The sequence below is a fragment of the Pongo abelii genome, chromosome Y (assembly GCF_028885655.2).
Source record: "Pongo abelii isolate AG06213 chromosome Y, NHGRI_mPonAbe1-v2.0_pri, whole genome shotgun sequence".
Classification (NCBI taxonomy): domain Eukaryota; kingdom Metazoa; phylum Chordata; class Mammalia; order Primates; family Hominidae; genus Pongo; species Pongo abelii.
The window spans coordinates 11,334,902-11,350,401 of record NC_072009.2 but is presented as its reverse complement, the minus strand read 5'-3'; the positions used below and the strand labels follow the sequence as shown (position 1 = coordinate 11,350,401).

At 39.7% G+C, this 15,500-nt stretch overlaps 1 pseudogene; it reads left to right on the top strand.

Moving 5' to 3' along the window:
* The first annotated feature begins 566 nt into the window (after positions 1-566).
* LOC129053116 (RNA-binding motif protein, Y chromosome, family 1 member B-like) lies at positions 567-8,004 on the top strand (annotated as a pseudogene).
* The last annotated feature ends 7,496 nt before the right edge of the window (positions 8,005-15,500 follow it).

The window sequence follows — 15,500 nt, the reverse complement described above, 5'->3', positions numbered from 1 at the left end:
TGTTGCCAGCCGGGGCGTGCTGGGGCCGGGGCCAGGCTGTGCCTGCTGGTCCTCCTGCTGCCACTCCACATTGGCCTCCTCCTTGGCTACCACCTCCATCTCTGCCATGATGTCATCCCCCACTAGCCACTAGCACGCCTCCTCCCCGAGAGTTGCCTCCCTGCTCTGCGCACAGGCCGCCCTCTCCTGCAGCACCTCCACCTTAACAGGGTGCCCTCCTTAAGGCTCCCGCAGACTAAGGCCTGCACCGCCCATCTCATGTCCCTGGCACCCCTAGACCCTAGAGGAAGCTCCTGGAGGCGCCCCTGGGCCTTGCCCTTCTGAGAAACATGTCCCACACCTAAGTGGATACAGGATTCCTGGGGAGCCCCGCAGGGTCCACAGCCCGCCACACTCACCGTGGGGCCCAGATACCCAGCAGGGTTAGCTGCTCACAGTAGCTCTGCAGTCGGAGGCCGAGGCCCTGGGCTTCCAGAGCCCCGCTAGCAGGCACGACGGCCACTGCTGCGCTTGCGGGAGCCTCTGCTCCAGCGAGGCAGTGCACACGGGTTATCGGATCGGCGACCATGGTGGTTGGCCTCCCGTGTGCCCAAGGGCACAGGACGAGAGGTCCTTTGGAATGCCCCTGTGAGTACAGCATCCTCAGGGAGGAAGCATGGAACTCGGAGTCTGTATTTCCTAGACCTGAGAGAGTCCTTGTGGGGCTTCAGCTTCCGGTGCAGACGAATTCCACCCCAGCAACGTACCAGTCGACTTTCCTCCCAGGCGCCTGCCCTGCCCCACTCCCCTCAAGCCACCGCCGCTGCAGCGTCCTCGCCTGGTTCCTCTCTCTCCCCTCTGGATCTGCAGTATTCAGTACCATCAGCCTAGCCTGCCTAATGAAGTGAGATGTTTCATGTGTTCCCTGTGGGTTAATTAATGTCTTGCCACACTCAGGATGACAGAGTGTAGGTCTTCCATGTCCACAACGCCAAAAGTCTCACAGTCCGCGTGTGTCTGAATCCGCCGCCACCACGCACAAGCTGCTTCTCAGAGGAGGCTTACCACAGGAGGATGGAGCCGCCGGCCAACTAGGGGCGGGGCGTGGCCTCAATAGGGAAACCAATGAAAAGATGATTAAAGCAGTATTTGAGAAACATGGTCCCGTATCGGAAGGTAACTCTTAAAACTGTGTGTGTGTGTGTTTGTGTGTGTGTATTTTCATATGTATATTTCAATATGTATCTTTAAAATATATATATATTTTAAAGTCTGTTATATATATGTTTTGAAAAAACATATGTTTTTCAAAGTTCATTGTATACTTACATTAAAATGCCTTATTGTTTTTAAACTTTCATTTTGAAGGATCTATTTGATATCTGGAAAATTCTCATAGTAGCAGGTTAAGGGTCTGTGGTAAAGATCACCTACTACTTAGAAACGAAAATGAGGAAAAGTAAATGTGTTGTGGAGTTAGGGAACAAACTGGAATAAAATAGGCTGACTATAGGGGTGACTTAGTATAAAGAAGAATAGTAGTGATGTGAAATGCAATTATTTCTGGTTTGATGTAACTTTCAGATGGTTAGTACCTTGACAAGTCCATTATATAAATGTAAAATGTTGTCATGTATTTTAGTTCTTTTGATGAAGGATCGAACCAGCAAATCCAGAGGTCTTGTGTTTATTACTTTTGAGAACCCTGCAGATGCTAAGAATGCTGCCAAAGATATGAATGGAGAAGTAAGAGTCCCTTATTAATAATATTCTAACTCTATTCTTCAGGTAACAGTATTTCTAGGTCTTTTTAGTATTATGTAACTTTTGAAGATAGTAGAAGGCCATATGAAGACAACCTCTTCTTTGTGCCATACACATTCAACTGTAGTTGGAAGGGTATTGGAATTAACATTATATAAATTAATATATGGTAACCTTTTTCTATGTTTGTATTTCAATATGAGTGTAAATAGAGCTTCAAAGGTTTTGAAGAGCTTTAAAACTTATAAGGAACCCTCGTGTAAATGAAAGGAATAAGTCTACCTTTAATAAGTGCCATTAATGCAATTACTTCCAATTCATGGAAATACTTCTAGAGCGTAGACAAACTGTGGATACACATGTAGACAGACTCACAAGAAGGAAGGATTCTCTCCCATTTTCTGAAAATATGTTTTTGAGAAAGTGTATTTAAATAAGACCTTTACATTTAAGGAAGTGTTAAGTACTTGAAAACAGAAAAAATTATGAGAACATTGAAGTTGGATAACACAAGAAGTAACTGGCATTTTTTCTCCATCCTTGCTTTTTTCTCCTACGGACGTTTTTTTCCTGTCACCAGAGTGATGTATATAACATGAATACCTAATTACTCATTTCCCCAGTGTGTCTGAGGACTTGTTTTGATCCAACCATTGGTCTCTTGTCCTATTGAGTCTTAAATCTAGGGATTGTGTATTTACTAAAGCTTTAAACTTTTTTTTTTTTTTTTTTTTTTTTTTTTTTTTTTTTTTTTTTTTGAGACGGAATCTTGCTCTGTCGCCCTGGCTGGAGTACAGTCGCGTGATCTCGGCTCACTGCAAGCTCCGCCTCCTGGGTTCATGGCATTCTCCTGCCTCAGCCTCCCGAGTAGCTGGGACTACAGGCGCCCGCCACTAGCCCGGATAATTTTTTTTTTGTATTTTTAGTAGAGACGAGGTTTCACCGTGTTAGCCAGGATGGTCTCGATCTCCTGACCTCGTGATCCACCTGCCTTGGCCTCCCAAAGTGCTGGGATTGCAGGCGTGAGCCACCGCGCCCGGCCAAGCTTTAAACTTTAATGTAGTTCTGTTAACTGTTGAATTCCTTTACATTGTCAAGTTCATGCCATTCTGGACTCTTTAGAGCTTTTTTGCTTTATAACATGATCCCAATCAGGCTGGGTTTGGTGGGAGCAGTGTGATATTAGTCCTTTTAAGAAATTCATTTTTATTAAACTCATTGATTTTTCTTGAGGATTCTACCTTTAACTGTCGGACATGTCTGAAATTTGGGCAAGTTGTGGGAGATGGTGCTAAGGCGCCATTGTTTTTATGTGCACTTTTTATTAAAGCGGCTTTTATTAAAGTCTGTAATCCCAGCACTTTGGGAGGCCAAGGTGGGCATATCATGAGGTCAGGAGAACGAAACCATCATGGCCAACATGGTGAAACCCTGTCTCTACCAAAATACAAAAAATCCGCCGCCAGTGGTGGTGTGTGCCTGTAGCTCCAGCTACTCCGTAAGCCGAGGCAGGGGAATCAGTTGAACCCATTTGAGGTGGAGGTTGTAGTGAGCTGAGATCACGTCACTGCCCTTCAGGCTGGCAACAGAGCAAGACTCTATCTAAAAAAATAACAAATTAAAAAAATGATAAATAACATTATCCCAAACTGTTTCTAGCCTCTGTTCCTCTTTACGCTATCCCCAAAATGCTTTTTTGGACTTCTTGAGAATTATCCTTCCCCGTGTGTGTCTCAAAAATAACAATTTATGCTTCAAAAACAACTAAGATTTCATATTTTCTTCCTCATTGCATATCGTAGGTATTTTGTACTTACTGTACCATGTATTAATCTATTGCTTGTGAAATTTGTGTATAGTGTATATTTAAGTCTTCCTAGTTGCTTTTATTTCTGTTACATCTAGCACATTCCCTGGCACATAGCAGAAAGTACATTTTTATTCACTGTTATAAATCAGTATTTTAAGCTGTGGTAGAAACCAAGAATAGCTTTTTGTTCATGGCTTTGTGGTACATATGGAGATAATTTTGACATATGTATAGTAATCTATGATAATTTCCTTTTTTCCCCTAGTTTTCAAGCAAAAGAACAGGTAATTTGTGTAGAGTTTTTGTCTGTTTTTTAAGATGGGGAGTCTCGCTGTGTCAACAGGCTTGCAGTGGGTCGATCTTGGGTCACTGCAACCTCTGCCTCCCAGGTTCAAGTGATTCTCCTGCCTATAGGCCATGCCACCATGCCCACCTAATTTTGGTACTTTCAGTAGAGAGGGGGTTTCACCCTGTTGGCCAGGATGGTCTCTATCTCTTCACCTCGTGAACCGCCTGCCTCAGCCTCGCAAAGTGTTCAGAATCCTGGCATGAGACACCACACTCAGCCAATGTTATTTCTAAACTACTTAATCTCACATATTTTATTGTGTAAAAATAAATATGAATATTATATGCACATAAATGTTGAGAAGGCCAATAAAGGAGATTCTTAGAGTTTTCAAGGGGAATAAAGAGTTTAAAGAATTTTGGCTGATTTTGGAACACTGGGAAGGAAGCAGCCATGAGCAAATGTGGGGAAATATTTTGAGCCCAGAAATAAAAAAAGAAGTTTCAACGTAGGAACAACGGGCGATGTAGCTGCAAGAGGTCTTGTAAGGGATTTAAGATATTCCCCCAAATAAGAAAATCTGTGTAATTTTTAAATCGAGTTATTAGCTGAACTGTAAATCAATAATTAAGATTGTTCCAGGATGTTTAAACATTAACACAAGATCCTTAGTGTAAGGTTGGAAATTATGTGAGGAGAGGATTTAGAACTAAGCAACATGAAGTGAACAGTAGGATTGAATAGAAGGAGTATTTTTGAGAAGGAGAATTGTAAGACTGCAGACTGATCAGAAAGCAAGACAATAAATAAAAGTTCCTAGCAAAGAAGTTTAAGCAGAATAAATTAAAATTCTTACTTAGTCCTCCGTCCTAATATGGAGGAAATTGAAAACTGCCATTTTCAGTTTTACGTTTCATATGTAGAGTGTCAGTGATAGGTATTTATTGACTTCAGGATACACAAGCCAGCGCATTTCATTGGAAAATTAGCCAGTGAACATATCATAGGTGAAAGACTGACCTCTAAGGAATACCATGTGAAGAGTATATTAAATAAGAACCTTTTCTATTTTGAAATAGCAATAATGTTGTAGTGACCTCTTTAAACAGTATTGCCTATTGCAGTAAAAGTAAATCTTGGTCAAGATTAGAATGTTTTCACTAGTACATTTTAATTTGTCAACATTTAAGATAGAGCCAGCCACTTAGAAATAAAGGAGAACTTTTTTGTAAACATTTAGCATGCAGTCGTTCAAAGGCAGCAGTATTTGTGTGTATGAGATGAATTGAACAACATGGGAAAATTTACCTTCTTCAGCTGAGAAAGGGCAACATATGTAAACATTAAAATCAGTGAAGAGTTTGATGGTTTTACATGTTTTCCCTCTGTCATTAGTAGTCATCAGTAATTCATATGAAAAGGAAGATAATCACTAAGTAGTTATTAACCATTACAAATGAACTTTTACCAAAGAATTAATGTTGACTTCAGCTTCGTTAGAAGAACTGGCCTTGTGGGAGCCATGGGATTATCCAAAGCCATAAGAAATATTCACAATGTCATGACTGTCTAGTAATTTAGGAAACAAAGAATGGAATCATAAAAGAAATAATTTTAAAAAGATGTTTGAGAGAAGAGAAAATACTATTTCAGATTTGGTGTTCTTTACATAATGTTCCATCATTTTAATATTAAGGGTCCCATATCATGTGGAAGAGAGAATTATGGAGGGTATCCACAAAGAAAGCCAATTTCTTCGTGGAGAAATGACCATATATCACCCAGAGATGACGGTTATGCAACTAAGGAGAGGTAAAGAAGAAAATGAAAAAAATAGTTGTTTTTTTTGTTGTGGTGATGAAATTCACATAACAAAATTAAATATTATAAGGTAAACAGTTAAGTGGCAATTAATACATTCTCTGTTGTGCAGCAGCTACCTCCATCGAGTTCCAAAACATTTTTATCACTCCAAACTAAAACTCCAGCTACCAGTTAAGCAGTCCCTTTCATTTTCTCCCTTCCCTCACCTGCTAAGAAACATCAATCAGTGTTCTGCCTCTGAACTAACCTGTTTGGGGCATTTAATGTTAATGGCCTCAAACACTACAGGAGTTTTTGTATCTGTCTCCTTTTCTTTTGCATGATGTTCTGAAGGTTCATTTACATTGTAGCACTTCACTCCTTCTACAAGCTATTAACCCATTATTTTATTTGGGTTGTTTCCACCACAGTGTTTCTATGCACCAATATTTGTTTGAGTACACTTATTCAATTCTGGGTGTATATATAAGTGGAATTGCTTGGTCCTATCATAATTATGTTTGTTTTCTTGACGAATCACCACATTTCTCCATAGTAGCTGCATCATTTTCCATGCCAGCTAGCATTGTTTCAAGGTTCCAATGTATCTACATCCTCTCAAACACTTGTTATTTCCTGCTTTTTAAAATTTATTGCCATTCCATTGTGTGTGTGAAGAATGGTATCTAATTTTGGATTTGAAACGCATTTTCTGAATCACTGATTATGAGTATCTGTTCCGTGTGCTTTTTGGGCATTGGCCTATTTTATTTGGATAAATATCTATTTAGATGTGTGGCCTTTTAATTGTTTTTAAGTTGTAATTTAGTTATGTTTTGGATACTAGAAGTTGAAAACTTAAAATTTGTTGCTTAAACTTATGCACACAGAAATCCAAGTTCCCAAGAAACCAGGGATTATGCTCCATCATCTAGAGCCTATGCATATGGTGATTATGGTCATTCTAGTCGGGATGAACATTCCTCTAGAGTATATAGGTACAGTAACTTTTTCTGGGTTTGTCAAATAGATGTCTTAAATTGTTCATTCCAACTAACATTGTATCAGGGTCCCTATTTATCTACATCTCCTCAAACACTTGCTATTTCCTGCTTTTTAAAATTTACTGCCATTCCAGTGTGTGTGTGAAGTACGGTATCTCATTTTGGATTTGAAATGCATTTTCTGAATTACTGATTATGAGTATCTGTTCCATGTGCTTTTTGGGCATTTGCCTATTTTATTTGGAGAAATATCTGTTTAGATGTTTGGTAATTTACTTGTGTTTAAGTTGTTATTTAGCTATGTTTTGGATACTAGAAGTTGGAAATTTAAAATTTCTTGTTTAAACTTATGCACACAGAAATCATCTAAGTTCCCAAGAAACCAAGGATTAAGCTCCACCACCTAGAGACTATGCATACCGTGATTATGGTCGTTCTAGTTGGGATGAATATTCCTCTAGAGGATATAGGTACTATAATGTTATCTGGATTTATCAAATAGATTTCTGAAATTGTTCATTCTGACGTTAAGAAAACTTTTACTTTTTTCTTCAATGTAGTGATAGTGGCAGCTACAGTGAGGCCTGTGGTAGAGATCATTCTGAACTTCTAAGTGGAAGTTCTTACAGAGATGTATTTCAGAGATATGGTAAGTGTCCAAGATGGATTTGTAAATTATAGAATTACACTTAATAGACCAAATCATTATTTTAATGAAATTCTAAGGAAAATTATAAAGGACAAATAGAACATGTTTAAATATTGAGTATTCTTAACAGTATAAAACATAGGGAATGATATGAAGGTGAGAACTTCAGTTCACGTTCAGAAAATGTGACTCAACGTTTACTTTAGAATTAAACTTGTTAAGCTTCAAAATACTACTCTTACACTTCTTTTAAATAAAACCTGACTCAGGTTTCATTAATATCCTGCCATCAAAGGCAGAGGAAAGCAAATATTTCCAAATAGTACTTTAACTAATTCATGCTTTAGTGGTAGCAGTAAAAATGTGTAAATGTAGTTCAACATATTATTTTATCAACCCTGTAGGGACCTCTCATGGTGCACCACCTGCACGAGGACCTCAGATTTCTCATGGTGGAAGCAGCCGCCATGATTATAACAATACATGAGAAAGAGATGGCAGAAGTCAGGAGAGTTACTCAAGGAGCTGTGGTGATTTTTATTCCTGTGGTTGTGAGCACATTGGCAGAAAAGACGTAAGGAGTCCACCTTCTCTGGACAGGGTTCACTCTGCTCCTCGTGAAGCATATGGTAGCTCTACTTATGTGACATCTACAGGAGATGTTGGGGAAAGTCCATCTGAGAAAGGAGACTGAAGCAGATCTTAAAGCAACTATTCAAAATAATAGTTATTGCATACCAAATCTTGTTTGCAAATTAAAAATTGACATGTTATTTCTGCATTGTTACCTGCGTATTACTAAAAGAAACGTGTTGCTTTTGTGGACACAGTTAGATACTAACTTCCTCCATGATTTTTTTGAGGTATGCAAAGGAAAAGGACTTTTTTTCAAAGTAATTTCATACTTGTTAATACTATTTGAAAACTATCTGTTTAGATGTAATATCTACATTAAAATTTTCAGAATAAAATGTTACTTGTAATGTAAAATGCCTGATGTTATTGCTTATCTGCACATGCTTAAAAGCAAATTCAAAAGGAGAGTAAATTGTGTTGTTTGTTGGACATTTTCCTTTGCTCCTCTGAATATAAATAGATACAAAATTAGGCATATGTTACATCTCCCTTGCAAGCTGCACAAGTTTTCTACTTAGGTTGTTTCTCTTTAAAAGCTTACAAGCTTAAAATGTTTGGGAAGTCTTCAGAAAGACTACAAAACTGTCTGCTTCACCATAAAACATTTATTTTTTAGAGGAATAGTAACAAGTGAAAGGAAATAATTAGATGTGGTTGATACTAAAGTTTAAAACATCTGGAATATTCTACTTGAAGCATTCTGTGACTGAAGGGGGATAATGTTAATGAAAACTTTTTTCTTTTTTTTTACCTAAATCAGAAGTGAACCAGCTAAGTTTCTCAAGTGAATAGCATAATGAAATTAAATGTTCCTAGTTTAAATAGTGGAAAGTAAGTGTTTTGCCTTGGGAGGTACTCATGTTAATTTTTTCCTGAAAGTTTTGGCAATGGTTATTGTAATGATTTAGTAATAAGTTCTTACAAATAGGAATAATCTAGAATGGTTGGGATTTTATCAATTTTCTTTTGAGATGGAGTGTAGCTTTGTTGCCCAAGCTGGGGTGCAGTAGCTCCATCTTGGCTTACTGCAACCTCCGTCTTCTGAGTCCAAGCTATTCTCCTGCCTCAGCATCCTGAGTAATTGGATAAGTTTGCACCATAGCTGCCTAATTTTTTGTATTTTTAGTACAGACAGCATTTCATCATGTTTGCTAGGCTGTTCTTAAAATCCTGATCCACCCTCCTCAGACTCTCAAAGTGCTAAGATTACAGGCATGAGCCACCACTCTCAGCCTATCAGATTTAATTGATGATATGAATGGGAATGCTTTAAACCTTACACTTTTGGGAAAGTGAAGTATATAAAACATAAACAACAGCGTGAAGTTTCAGACAGGGGATTGCTTTAAAGGTTTAAGAAATCATCGAATGATAAAAATAAAAAAGATTTGTACGTAAATAACTAATCCAATTAATTTTCCTAATTATACAACCTAAAGAAATGAAATACATGAAGTTCCAGAAGTTTTACAGTCCATGAATCTTACAAGTAAGAGACTAATCTGCAAGGAAGAAGTATTTTCTTGAGAAAATTTTGACAAGATCATCACTTTTTTAGGGTAAGGGTGCAAATAATTTTAAAGGGAGAAGTTACCAACTTTGATTTTCAAGTGAGTTATTCATGTTATGAAGTTGTGTTTTCATTCACCTATAATGTAGGATTGTGAGGATGAAGGAAAAGATAAAACTCCCTAGTCTTAGGTATCTTACTGTCCAGGTGTGATGACTCAGGTCTTTAATTCCAACACTTGGGGAGGCCGAGGCTTATAGATCCCCTTAGGTCAGGAGTTGAAAACCAGGCTGGCCAACACCGTGAAAACTCATCTCTACCAAAAATGTGAAAATTAGCCGGGCATGGTGGCACACACCTGTAGTATGTAACAGTTAATTGGGAGGCTCCGGCAGGAGAATCATTTGAACCTGGGAGCCTGAGGCTGCAGTGAGCCGATATTGCACCATGGACTTTGGCCTGGGTGACACAATGAGACTCCAACTCAAAAATAATTATATAAATCAAGAAATATATAAGTAATAAATAGGGTATCCTTCAGTTCAAGCACTTATTTCTTTTTTCTTTTTCAGAGACAGGGTCTCACTCCATTGTGCAACCTGGACTGCAGTGGCACCATTGTAGCTCACTGTAGCCTTGAACACCTGGGTTGAAATGTGCGAGCCTTCCATTTCAGACTCCCAGGTAGCTGGAATTACAGACACACACCACAGTTCTCAGCTGTTATGTTTGTGTGTGTGTGTGTGTGTGTGTGTGTGTGTGTGGTAGGGACAATGCTTCGGATATATTGTTCAGACTGGTCTTAAACTTACAGGCTTAAGTGATCCTCCTTCCTTGGCCTCCCAAAGTGTTGTGATTATAGCTGTGAGCCACTGAGTGTGGCATATCATTTCTTGGTATGAGTGACATTCCACCTTTGCTCTTTTAATTCTTTTGAGATATACAATAAATCATTATCAAGTGTAGTCATCCTGTGCTACTGAACACTAAATCTTATTCCTCCTAAGCAACTATAATTTAACCCACCCCCATCCCCTCCTTGATCTCTTCCTTACCAGTATACATTGCTTGTATCAAAATATCACATGTATGCCAAAAGTATCTACAATTGTTATGTACAAATTTTTTAAAATAAGAAAAAAATTAATAAAAAGGGTATCTCCAATAAAGTGATAAAATAGGAGGCTCTAATTTATTCCTCCATCTACAAATGCAACAAATAAAAAGCCACACCCACATCAATTCCCTATGAGATAAACTCAGAAACTAGTTGAGATATTCTTGCCCATAGGATTATGAAAATACTCACCTAAAAAGAGGTAAGAAAAAATGAATCATGATCTTGTTCTAGAGTTTATTTCTGACACAGTGCCCTAGAATCAATAGGAAACTGTTAATTCACAGCTTCTCTCAGAGGACTGAAGTATTAAACCACATACATAATGCCCCAACTGTTAACAGCTTCTCAATGAAATGATTCCTAACTTGCCTATCTCTGGATTCTAACACAGATTGGCCTTCATAACTCTCCCAGGACCTCCAAGATAAAAGAGGGATTTAAATAGACATTCCAGCACTTCCAAAACTGTTTTCCTCCTGGCTTACTGGATCTCAAGCAGTCAAGAAAGATCAGCTCCCATATTGTACCTCGAAGAACTTAGATTGTATATCTAATGCCTTGAACTTCCTTTTTCTTTTTTCTTTTGAGATGGAGTCTTGCTCTGTTGAACAGGCTGGAATGCAAAGGCATGACCTCGGCTCACTGCAATGTCTGCCTCCTGGGATCAAGTGATTCCCCTGCCTCAGTCTCCTGAGCAGCTGGGATTACAGACACCCAACACCATGCCAGGCTAACTTTTGTATTTTTTAGCACAGACAAGGTTTCACCATGTTGGTCAGTCTGGTCTGGAACTCCTGACCTCAGGTTATCTACCTGCCTCGGCCTCCCAAATTGCTGGGATTACAGGCATGAGCTGCAAAACCCAACCATATCTTGACTCTTATAGCTTCTGCCCAGGTATCTTGCTTCTAATTCTGACTTTTGGATCTGTCAAGGGCCTCTGAGATCAGGCACATAGGCATTTCTCATCAGTCTTCATCATCACTCACCCTACCAATATACTGAGCTTCTCAATTTTACTTCCAAGGAGTCAAACTACCCAACTATTGCCCTAACTTCTCAGGTTGCTGCCTAAGAGTCTGAATACTAATTTGCCAATCTCTGGAAGCCAATGAAGCCCAGCTTTTTGTAGTCCCAGGATTCTAAAACTAAAAAAGGACTGTTGTACAATAATTCTGTATGATTTCTAAACTTGCCTATTGATATAGTCTGGACATTTGTTCCTCCAAGCCTCAGGTTGAAATGTGGTCCTCCAGTCTGCAAATGGCACCTAAGGGGAGGGTTTTGTTTGTGCCGTGGGGCTGGATCCCTCATAAATAGCTTGGCACCCTCACCATGGTTAATAAGTGAGTTTTCCATTGTATTAGTTCCCACAGTGGAGCTTACATCCAAATACGTTGTTGAAAACAGCCTAATACCTTCTCTCTTTCTCTCTCTTGCTCTCTCCACCTGTGACATGCCCATTTTCCTTTTACCTTCTGTCATGAGTGAAAGCCGTGTGAGGTTCTCACCAGAAGCGGATGCTGACACCACACATCTTTTACAGCCTGCAGAACTAGGAGCCAATGAAAGCTCTTTTCTTTATAAATTTCTCAGTCTCATATTCTTTCATAGGACCACAAACAGACAAAGACATGTATCTCTAGCTGATAACTTGCCTATATCAGTAAGCAGTGGAGCTCAGCATTCACTATCTCCTGCATTCCATAGAGGACAAAGAGGTGGTTTACAATGGTCCCGTGAACTTGTCCTTACATCCAGCCCTTGGCTTGCTCTAGCTTTCAGCTTCTTCATGGAAGCAGCCTAACCTTTTAAACTCCTCCCTTAGGACCAGTATTTTTTTTTTTGAGATAGAGTCTCACTCTGTCATACAGGACCATGGTTGGAGTGCAGAGGCATGATCTCAGCTCACTTTGACCTCCACCTCCCAGGTTCAAGAGATACTCCTGCCTCAACCTTCCAAGTAGCTGGGACTACAGGCACGTACCACCAGGCCCAGCTAATTTTTGTTGTTGTTGTTGTTGTTGTTATGTTTAGTAGAGAGGGGATTTCACCTTGTTTGCCAGGACAATCTCGACCTCCTGACATCAATGATATGCCTGCCTCGGCCTCCCAGAGCTCTGGGGTTACAGGTGTGAGCCACTGTACTCAGCCTGGACCAGCCTTTTAACTTGTGTGTTTCTGGGGTCTGATGTGACAGAACAGGCATTCTGTGATTCCGCCAATTCTCACCCCCTCTGCAAAAAAAAAAAAAAAAAAAAAAAAGAAACTCAACTCACAACTATCCTTAGATAAGGACACCTTAGTGAATGATTCTATAACTTGGGATAGAATGTATGACAACTTTTCTGACTGTAGATCTCAGAATAGCCACACACATAGGATAAAAGAACAGTTTTAATTTGATGCTTTTTCTCCTGCCCAAGCCAGCACAGTGTTGCATACAGACAATTTCCACTGATTCACAGTTTCTTCAGAGAAGAGAGAGTTGAAGGTGTACTTTCAGCCTTTTCTTTTCCATTTTTTAATTATTTGTAGATGTTCTCTCTAGTCTTACCCTTTGGGAAACATTAGGGGTATTAGACAACTGGGGCCAATTAGAAACAAAGTACATGGATGGGGCTCACAGTGACCATAACAGTTACGTTACTGGTGGCTTTGCATTCCAGCCAGCAGAGGTGCACCACCAGAGAAACTAGGGAACAGCATCATTCTGCAGCAACCAACCATGGTTGATGGGTCTGCCAGGCTCAAATCACTGGCCAACTGCCAAATCCCACCTTGGCTTTTCTCTGCAAAACTTCCAAGACTGTAATAAAGAGGCAGCTTGGTGATTAACCACAGAAGGGGCATGTTACCCCACCCAATCCCAGCTGCCATACTTTTGACCACCCTAGCCCTATGTGCTCCACCTATCCCCAGGCTGAAAATCAGAGGCAATTTAGTGGTTAAGGATGAAGTTTCTGGCCCTACCTGGATCCAGTGGGCAAGTAGTTTATATAATAAGCCTTAGTGCCCCTGTAAGGAAGATCACTTCTGATATATCTAATGGAAATCACTGGGCATTAGAATCTCTACAGCACATGACTTTATTCAGAAACAGAGAATCCCAGTCTCAGCTCCAGCCCCTCCCACTGTTCAACAGCAGATGTCAAGGGAGCTGACTGTCAGTCCTAGGCCCTCTTGCTGCAGGCAGAAAGCTAGCTCATCTGTGCAGAGACCTTCCAGTAACCATCACAGCCAAAATTACAAGCATGCCATTCTCTGTTCCACAACAGAATCTAAGTGGACACAGTCTGAGCTCCAACCTGTCCAATTTCAATTTCCAAAATGGAATCATTAGTAATAAGCAACCAACCAGCCAAAAAAAAAAAAAAAAAAAAAAAGCCCGGGAACGGATAGATTCAGGATGTATTCTACCAGATCTACAAAAAGCTACATCATATTCCATTGTGTGGGTGATCCTAGTTTGTTCAACAGGTTCTGTATGTATGCTTACACATGCACACACACACAAACACACACACAAATGCACACACCTATGTTTCATGTTCTCCCAAAAAGCTGTAGTGGAAATGCCAAGTCGGCCTCTGGTATCATCTGAAGGCTCAGTGGGGAAGGACCCACTCCTTTGCTTGCATTACATTGTTGTCAGCAGCCTTGTTCACAATGGCAGTTTTTCAGGGGTTTCTTACAGCTCTCTAGAGAACATGCAATTATGTTTATTTATATGGTTTACCATATATTCCTTAGCCTTTATCTCTAAACTTGAGGCCGGGTACAATGACTCAGGTCTGTAATTTCAGTACTTTGGGAGGCTTATGTTGGAGGATCCCCTGAGCCCAAAAGTCTGAGACTACAGTGATGTATGATTCAGCCTGATGACAGAGCAAGACCCTGCCTCTAAGTAAATAAATAATAAAAATACAACTGATAGTAATATTTTTGTTTTACAGTTTGGAAACACAAATTTCTTTGATCAAATGTAAGACTATTTGATAGTCACTAACACAGCACGTTTGCTTGTGCATGGGAACGAATGCAGAAAAGCAGTGGGATTGGATGCTCTTTCTCCTTAATGCCTGAACACGTAAATACTGTGATGATAAGGGGTGAGTTTGGACCAGGAAGACTTTCTGCCAGAGCCATCAACACTGTGGAAATAAAACCCTCCACAAGTCAGGAAACAAAACAATCTTTACTTGTAATAGTAACTGTAAAGCCCTTTGCAGATTTGATTTCATTTTTAATTTAGTGTAGATTAGGCAGCATAATACAGACTACCCTGCACCCAGTAGTATGTGATTTGATGATAAATATTAATTAGATTTGGTTGTTGAAAACTACAAGAATCTGAGTTAACACCATAGTGACATGAGTAATTTTGACAATATACAGCAGCTTATTTTAAACTTTCAGTTAGTCAACTAGAGACCTAAATATTATTTTAAACAGTTCAAAAACTCATGTGGATAATGGAAAAATGGCAAGTTTTTATTTTTATTCATTTCCTGTTGGTTTTATACCTTTCATTCTCTCCTTTCTCTCTTCCTTATTCCCTCCCTCCCTCCTTTCCCTCCTTCCTTCCTTTCTTCTTTCCTTCCTTCCTTCCTTCTTCCTCCCTATCTTTTCTCTCTCTCTCTTTGTTTTTTTTTTAAGACAGAATTCTGTTCTGTTGCCTAGTCTGGTGTGCAGTGGCATGATCTCAGCTCACTACAACCTCCCCATCCTGGGTTCAAGCAATTGTCCAGTCACACCCTCCTGAGCAGCTGCAACTGCAGGCATATGATAATAATCCTACCTATTTTTTCTTTTTTGTATTTTTAGTAGAGACCAGTTTTCACAATATTTGCTCAGGCTGGTCTCGAACTCCTGTCCTCAAGTGATCCACCCACCTCAGACTCTCAAAATGCTGGGATTCCAGGCATGAGCCACA